General features: G+C 41.5%; 1 pseudogene; it reads right to left on the bottom strand.

The window, feature by feature from the left end:
• Window positions 1-3,976: 3,976 nt before the first annotated feature.
• LOC102848850 lies at window positions 3,977-4,483 on the bottom strand (annotated as a pseudogene).
• Between the last annotated feature and the right edge of the window lie 4,116 nt (window positions 4,484-8,599).

Below are 8,599 nucleotides of genomic sequence, written 5' to 3'. Positions count from 1 at the left end.
CGCCATTGTTATGAAGGCCTTATGTATACAATGAGCTGCAGGTTCATGTACCATCTGGAGACGTTGGAGAGAACCCACTGCCTTCCCTTTACCAGTTTCTAGAGACCTCTTGCATTTTTGGTGGGGTCCCTTCCTCCATCTTCAAATGTTGCCATATCTTCTTCTTGGACTCATACTACCCACTCCTAAGTACCATTGAGATTATACGGCACTCCTCTGAATAATCAGGATAGTCTTTTCACCTCAAGAGTCTCAATCACATTGACAAAATCGCCTTGGCCATTTAAGATAAAATATTTAGAGTCTAGGAGTAGGATGTGGACCTCTTTCAAATCCAACTCATTGCTGTTGAGTTAAAACTGACCCACAGTTGATCCTCCAGTGGGCTTCTGAGTCACATGTAAATCACATGTGAGGAGATGGCCCGCCTTTTCTTGAGAAGCCACTGGTGCATTTGAGTTGCAAACACTGAGATGCAGTTTTTGGATTAGCAGTACCACTCCTTAGGGTCTACCCCACTGGAACTCCCTGCTTTGGGGAGACCATGATCAGGCTACTATAACTAGCATTATAGTTACTTTTTATAACTAGTTTTCTGAAAACCACTTTTTTGGTCACATATAAAGTCTATGATTTTCTAGCTGTTCTTGGAGAAGAGCACACATCTCATGGACTGCCAGAAAAACCAAACTGATATGTGTTGTGGAAAGTGTGGCAAGAATACTCTTGGGGGGGGGCAAAAATGATGAAGCTTCATCTCACATACTTGAGCATGTTGTTAGGAGAAGTTTTTCTTTGGAAAGAGACATGACACTTGCGAAGATGAAGGGTCAGTGAGAGGAAGACCCTCATTCAACGAGATGGATTGACAGTGATTGCAGCAATGGGCTTGAGTATGTCAGAAGTAGAAGAGGCCAGGGTTCAGATCTATTGTTTATAGGGTCACTATGAGTCATACTCAACTTGACAGCACTTAACAACAGTCTGAGTCATTGTAGTGCTGGCTTTCATTGCTGCTATGGCCTCTTTCTCATCACTAACTAACTCATCAGCAGTCCACAGATGCTCACCAAAGGCACCATGCCCTTTTGGAAACTGCCAGTCCACTGGGGTGGTGATGTCAGCGCAAGACTGCATCAAGGCCACACTTGACACTGTCTCAGGCTCCTGCTGCCTTCCTTGTTCACAGCACCTTCAATAGGCCACCACTGTGAAGGGGACCAATCGTGTCAACACCTTTCAACCTCTTTTTGTCCATCACCTTGAGAATCAGATGTGTGTTCAGAAAGAGGGCACAGGACAAACTGGGTAACAGGGATTATGACATGTTAATCATCACTCTTCCTCTAGCCCAGCTTCATTCTTTTCCTTTGGGGTCAGTCTGCCCCAGAAGGCTCTTCTGCTCCCCCTCACACTACCAGTTCTCCTTCCAGGCCTGGCTATTTCAGAATCCTAGTGTAAACACAGCTGGGGCTCGGGCTGCAATAGGACGCATGCTTGTCTTAGGCTACCTTCCCATGTGTTTACATTCCACGCTTGAAGAACCCTGACCCCTTCAAAAAACTCAGGGAAAGAGTGAGTCCAGTCCTTAATTTTTCACACTTTCTACCTAGTCTTGGGTTGAGCATCTGGATCCCATTGGAAGCCATTTGTCCTAATTCAGCACTTCCTATTAATTTTGTAAAGGATTACTATTGAAATATATAATTTAGTAACTTCAGATTTTACAAGCCATGTCAAGGGTCCGACTAAATAGGGTTTGACTGAATTTATTACTGTTGAAAAGAAAATCTTTGATTTCTCTCCCCCTAGCTACTATTGATTCAATTCATACCAGAGTGTGTGAAATTGGAGCTAGAGAAAACATTTTCTTTCTTCCCTTGATCTGGTTGGGATAAATGTTTTTACTCCATGGAATAAATAGTCAAAGACTTTTCATGGATTTCTATGCATTTTTAATGAGATTCTTCCCTCCTGATGGAATGCGTTAATATTTTACATGCTGTCCTCTGAGGAAATGGGAGTCTGAGATCTTACACCACCTTCAGGTGGTCTAAAAGGAATCAAGGTTCAGAGTCGTGGATAAGACTGTGGTGATGCAGGTTAACTTCCACAGAGGAGACAGGTTAAAGAGAAGTTGGGAATTGTCTCAGAAAAGAATTTCTCTGTATATCTCCCAGCAATGAGACCACAGGTTTCTGATGAGGGATGGGTAGCCCCTGTAGATAAAATGAAAGGACTCTGGTGGCCTAGTGGTTAAGAAGTTGCATGCCAACCCAGAGACAGGTGGTTCGAATCCACTAGCTCCTCCTTGGGGAAAGATGGGCATTCTTTTCCTGTGTGATTTATAGCTTCTGAAAACCTATTTGAGGGTCAATAATGAGTTGGTTCTGGCTTAACGACACATCACGACAACAACGAGGCATGAAAGCTGCATAAAGAAAAGAGTCTGTGTTTTCCCTGGGTGTTACAGGTAAGTACGCAGCTAGTTGGGGGGGAAAAAGTTGGTGGTTTGAATTCTCTCAGAGGCACTTTGGAAGAGAAAGCTGGTGATCTGGTTATGGAAGGCCACAGCCATGGAAATTCTAAGGAGCATAGTTCTAACCCAAAACATGTGCAGTCACCAGAGTCAAACTCTCCTCAAAGGGAACTAGGTCGGTTTGGTTTGCTTCAGCCAGGCTGAGGTTCTTTCATTTGTCTTTTTTATTGATGACGATTTCTTTCTTTCATTACTGAGGATGACGCCCCTCTGCAAAAGAGATTCCCAAGTGGAATTAGGCCTAGCCATTTTTGCATATACACTCTGATGTCCTGAAAATTGATTCACATGTATTTTTGTAACTGCCCCAAAACTCAAAACGCATAGCCTTTCATCTGGAACTCACTCATAGCCGACTCTCTTGTGTCTGAGACTTTAAATCTCACCAGAAGAAATTGCTCACCTTTCACCACAGCAGCTGCGGATGGATTAGAACTGCCAGAGAGGCTTGGTGCTTGGGTAGCAATGTGACTATGCTACCTCAGTTTCCCGCATTTATCTAAGTCAGCTTCTGAGATTGAGCTGGAAACGGGGCCTGTGGTCAGAAACAAAGAACACTTCTGCCACCTCCTGGTCAACGTAAGGAACGCCAAGAATTTTTCTGCAGGGGAGGATTTTGATTAATTTCATTTCAAATTTACTTCAACAGTTGAGAACTTTGCCAAGTATTAAAAAGATTAGTTTTTGCCTTTGTGAAGGCTTGCGCGCCTTTGATCATTTGGTCGTTCTAATGAACTCAACGTGGTCGTTTCCGATTTGGCCTTGAAAGGCCTGGCACGCCGCCGTGCTTGGAGTAGGAGCCTCGCTGCCTCCAGCTCCAGCTGCTCGGTTTTGGCAGGACTTTCCCTCCCACGGATGGAAGGTTTACAGAGTGAAAAAAAAAAACAACCCAAAAAACAAAAAACCCCCAAAAAACCAACAGACTCCAAAAACAAAAAAAACCCACCCAAGTACTATGTGTGAGATTCTGCCAGCACACATCAGTGTGTTTATAGACTGCCATCTATTGTGTAACTCTCGAAGATTGAATATATATATACTTCTATATTTTTTTTTTAAATGCCATACACCTGTTTCTAAGGAAAAACACCTTGTCATGGGATAGCATACTTTTCTTCAATCATCAGTTATTCTTTTTGTTTATGTGTAGTGTTCTGGTGATCTAATCTGGAAAGAGTTGCGCTGTTAACAAAAAGAAAGGCTGGGAGTTTGATTCCACCAGCAGCTCCATCAAATAAAGCTGGGCAGCTATGAATCAAAGAAATCAGTTATTAGGATTTATAACCTGAGTTTCTTCTTGTGGGTTTCCTGATGTCTGGATTAAGTAAAATCTGTTTCCAAGAGCACCCTCCCTTCCACGATTAGTCCAGATTTTTACCAGGAGCTTCTGGTATCGCTTTTTTTTTAAAGTTATTTTCATTTTATTTGATGACGTATTTATTCTCGAGCCATAAGTTTTTGTTTCTTCAGTTTCTTCTGGGAGATCTTTTTCTTCTGGGCAACCTCCTCTTCTGATTTAGGAACAATCTGTTCCTTTTCAGTAAGGATCATCTCAATATGGCAGGGGGAGCTCATGTAGGGCTTAATCCGACCATGAGCTCTGAACGTTCGGCTGCGCATCTTGGGAGCTTTGTTCACCTGGATATGCTCAATGACCAGAGAATCAGCATTACTCTCAAACTCGGCACTCTTTTTGGGCCACCGACCCTGTGTTCAACCCCACTGTTTGGCCTGGGCACACCTACCAACTCCACCATTGTGTCGTCGGAAGGACACACACTGCTTTTGCAAAATGACATCTTTCAGATACTTGGTTTTCCGGATATGCACACCCTTGATGGCCTGGGCAGTTTCTCGGGTGTTCTTAAAATGGACCCGGAAATTTGAGCCTCTTGATTTGCATGATTTTGTGGGGTTTTCCGGGTCAAGCGAGTAGCGAACCATGTTGGGAGATTACCTGAAGCCGCTCACAGGAAAAGTGGTATCGCTTTTATAGATCCTCACACTGCCCAGCAAACCGATAACAGCGTTATTTGTGGTCATACCCTAAGTGACTCAGCAGCTTGACTATCTTTAGTGTCTTGTCTCATCCCACACAAAGCTCTTTTCAGACCCAGTTTGACGTTCTGATATTGCACAGAGAGGATAATGGGGCGATTCAGAATCTCTCCCAGCAGGAAAAGAGCATCCAGTGTTCAGCTAAAGGGCGAGCTGCAGACAAGAAAGGAGCCGAGCCACAGTCGGTGGATTCTGGCACTGTCCTTGAGGAGGAACAAAACACCTCGCTCCAGAAGCTCGTGGATTCTTCTGCCTTGCTTCTCATCTTTTCACTATCGAGACCTCAGACTTCAGCTTGGTGGAGCTGGCTGGGGAAGTTGTCTTTCTCTGTGAGGTCTGTCCTTTGGTGTACTATTTTGTGGCAAGGCAACTGAAGTTGTTGAGAAAGTCTACCCAAGATGTTGAGTATGAAAGGTTTGGTGGTATGCTTTGGAAGCAAAAACCTTTAGCAGTCTTTTCCAAATTTTATCCTCTACTCTTGTGTTTTTGACTGGCTTTCTGTACGTGGTCCAGTTTTAAAAAGCTGTTTGTGGCCAGACCGGATGTGAGAATAATAGAGCACTCAAGAAAATTGGGATATTGGGTTTGCTCCATGGAATATTTTATACCTTGACCAGCCTTTCATTTCAGAGCTATTTTAAAGCTGGGTCCACACTTTCAGAGCAAATTCTTGGATAGTACATTCTTGGTTGTGAAAAAGAGTAAGTTTTATTGGGCACGACTGAACATTCTACACATGTAAACAAACTATTTAATGTTGAGAGAGAAAAAAAATGATAGTCACAGTTTGTCCCTTGTTGCTTAGCATGCCACTCACCACTACTATTGACAAGGAACAAGACCAATAATAAAAATTCCACTTTGTTCATCTTGTTATTAAACATTTTATCGTGATTTGGGTGAAAGTTTACAGAACCAAATAGTTTCACATTCAACAAGTTATACATATTTCATTTTGTGACATTATTTGGAAACCCCTCCCTGAAGCAGTACTCTTTCTACTTCCTCCCTGGCTTCTGTTTCCATTTTCCCATCTTTCCTTTCTCTTTCTGTCTTCTGAATGTTGTTTTGGGGAAAATGCTGCCATTTTGATCTTGTTTGGTTAATTGTTCTGAACACCATTTCCTGATGGGTGTTACACTCACATTATAGGTCTGTCTATCGAGGTTGTTAACAATTTCAACTTGTTCAGCCCCACAATCAATACTTTTGGCACCAGCAGTCAGAAAATCAAAAGACAAATTGCCTTGGGGAAGTCTGCTGTCAGGGACCTCTCCAGAGTGCTGAGGAGCAATAATGTCAATTTGGAGACTAAGGTGTGCCTGATCCAGGCCATGGTCTTCACAATTATGTGCTATGGATCAGAAAGGTGGACAATGACTAAGGATGACAGAAGAAGAGTTGATGCCTTTGAGCTGTGGTGCTGGAATTGAAGAGTCTTGAACATACCATGAACAAATAGGTCTGTCTTAGAGAGGGTAAAATCAAGTTTCTCCTTAGAGGCAAGGATTTTGAAGCTCCATCTCACATATTTTGGGCACAAAGGCAGGTGGGACCAGTTCTTGGAGAAGGACGTCATGCTTGGAAGGGTGGAGGGACAGCACAGGAAAGGAAGACTCAGGATGAGGTCAATTGATACAGTAACTGGGGCAATGGGGGTCGGTGTGTCAGAGTCAGTGAGACCAGTTCAGGACAGGGTAGGCTTCAGAGCTGTTGTACATAGGGTTGCTATGGGTCAGTGGCAAGCAACTTGATGGCACATAGCACTGATAACAACTTTTTTCAAATTTTGTTTTATAAGGAAAATTTACAGATTATATTGGGCTTTCATTTAAGCATTCATAGATATTTTATAACATTAATTAATGTAATAAATTCATTACAATGTCTAATTAAAGCTTAGGGAGCTCTGGCTTCCTAGTGAGTAAGAAACTAGTTACTCTGTGGGACAAAAAAACAACAACAACAACAACAACAAAAAAACAACAACAAAAAACCTGTATGATTTACAGCTTCTAAAAACCTGCTAGAGGGTCAGTTATGAATTGGTTCTGAATTAATGGCAATCAACAACAATATTCAAACCTACATTGTATATTGTAGAGACATGGCTGTTGTTTGGCTGAAAGGTGAACTTGAGAAAGGGGTTCAGCCCCAGTTTGAAGGATGCCATAGTCTTGGGGGTACCACCAGTCTCTGTTAGACCAATAAGTCTTGTCTTTTCTGTTTTTTTCTTTACATTCCCCCGCTACTCTGCCCAGGGCCTTCTATTGTGATAGTGATCGAACGGTATCACACAAATCCACTTTCTATCACATTTCCCAAACCTGGGGACCTTGTGTTAAACTTTTTTTCCAAGTTGACTACTGACTCTGGACAACATGAAGGGTAGTGGTGCCTTCAGTACCTGTTAATACTCTAAGTGTGATAATTTGGGGAAGGGTGAGATAAAGTTTATCTTTGCACTATTTATGAAGGAAGAACTTGTTTGCTGAACAATATTAACAAATGAAGTAGCATTGTATTGTGAGAAATACTTCATTGTGTGTCAGGAACTTTGGATTCTGGCTTCCTTCTGCTACTTACCAACAGCATGATTGTAACTATGGGATTCCCCAGCAAAGTGACCAGTGTAATGACTTCTTTAGATCCTTCCAGCTTTAGTATTCTATATCATGTCTACTGAAGACAATGAAGTGTTCTTGCAGTATTTAGAGCATACAGATAACATTCTGGCAAATTAATCTTGATTTTTAGTCAATCTGAAATATTACCTTAGAAGCTGAAGAAATACATCATCTATATTTTTACATATCTGCTTTTTCATTCACCCACCTATACAATTTAAGTCCATCATGTAGGCAGTTTAAACTTGTTCTCATGACACCAGTAATGCCATAGCACCGAAAATGTTTCAAAAAGAATCTGATGTTTGATATATGAAAATGTCTGTGTCAAATTACTCATCATGGGAAAATTAGCTTTATTTAATTGCATCTACTTCCTAAACAACAGGTCTTTGAAAACTCTATGAACATTAGAGAAATGGCGATAGTTATAGAACAGGGTTCAGATCTTTTTTCCGTAGGGTCGCTATGAGTCATACTGAACTCGATGGCACTTAACAACAATAATAATAGATTAATTTACATTTACTATAGGGGTTAATAGCAGTCTAGAAATCAGTTGATGTGTTCTGCTATCAAGAGCCTCGTCGAAGTGCTATAGAGCAAGGACAGAAGTCTAAAGACTAAGGTACACGTAAGTTAGACAAGAGATAAAGAAGACTGATGAGAAACGATGCCCTTGAACTGTGTCGATGCAGAACATTGACTATCCCATGGACTGCCAAAAGAAAAACCAAATCTGTCTTAGAGGAAGTGCCACAAGGATGCTTTTTAGAAGCAAGGATGATGAACCTTTGTCTCACATATCAGGAGGGATCAGTTCTGTAAAAAAGACATCAGACTGGGAAAGACAGAGGGTCAGTAAAAGAATGTGACCTTCAACAAGATGAATCCATGCAGTGACAGTAACAATGGGCTTTGGCATGTTAGAGGTCATGAGGATGGTGCAGTATAGGGCAGGATTTTGATCTATTGTTCTTGGGTTGCTATGCTTTTTAGTTGACACCATGACACTTAACAAAAGTTACAGCACCAACAAAGGAGTTAGCATTGTATATGTTCTATATATTGGGGGAAGTGATACTGTAACTTTTTGTTTTTAGGATTTCTGTAGATCTTAATTTGGGAGAAGTGACAGTTAAGTGGCAGAATTCTTAGCTTCTATGTGAAGACTCGGATGCAATTCTTCCCAGTCAGCCTGCAGAGGCTCTGATTGCTTTGACAGAAAGTAGGTTTTATTAGAGTTTATAGACTAAAAAACCAGATTAGGAAGATTGGTTTGGTGACCTACTTGCTTAAAAAAAAAGTTGATACAAACCTTATAGGTCAAGAAACTTTTTAATTTCATTTTTTATTTCTTCTACTACCCAGTCAT

This window comes from Elephantulus edwardii, unplaced genomic scaffold (genome assembly GCF_000299155.1).
Source record: "Elephantulus edwardii isolate Elephantulus edwardi_28Jun2011 unplaced genomic scaffold, EleEdw1.0 scaffold00140, whole genome shotgun sequence".
Lineage (NCBI taxonomy): Eukaryota > Metazoa > Chordata > Mammalia > Macroscelidea > Macroscelididae > Elephantulus > Elephantulus edwardii.
The sequence above is the reverse complement of the archived record's forward strand: the minus strand, read 5'-3'. Positions and strand labels throughout refer to the sequence as shown.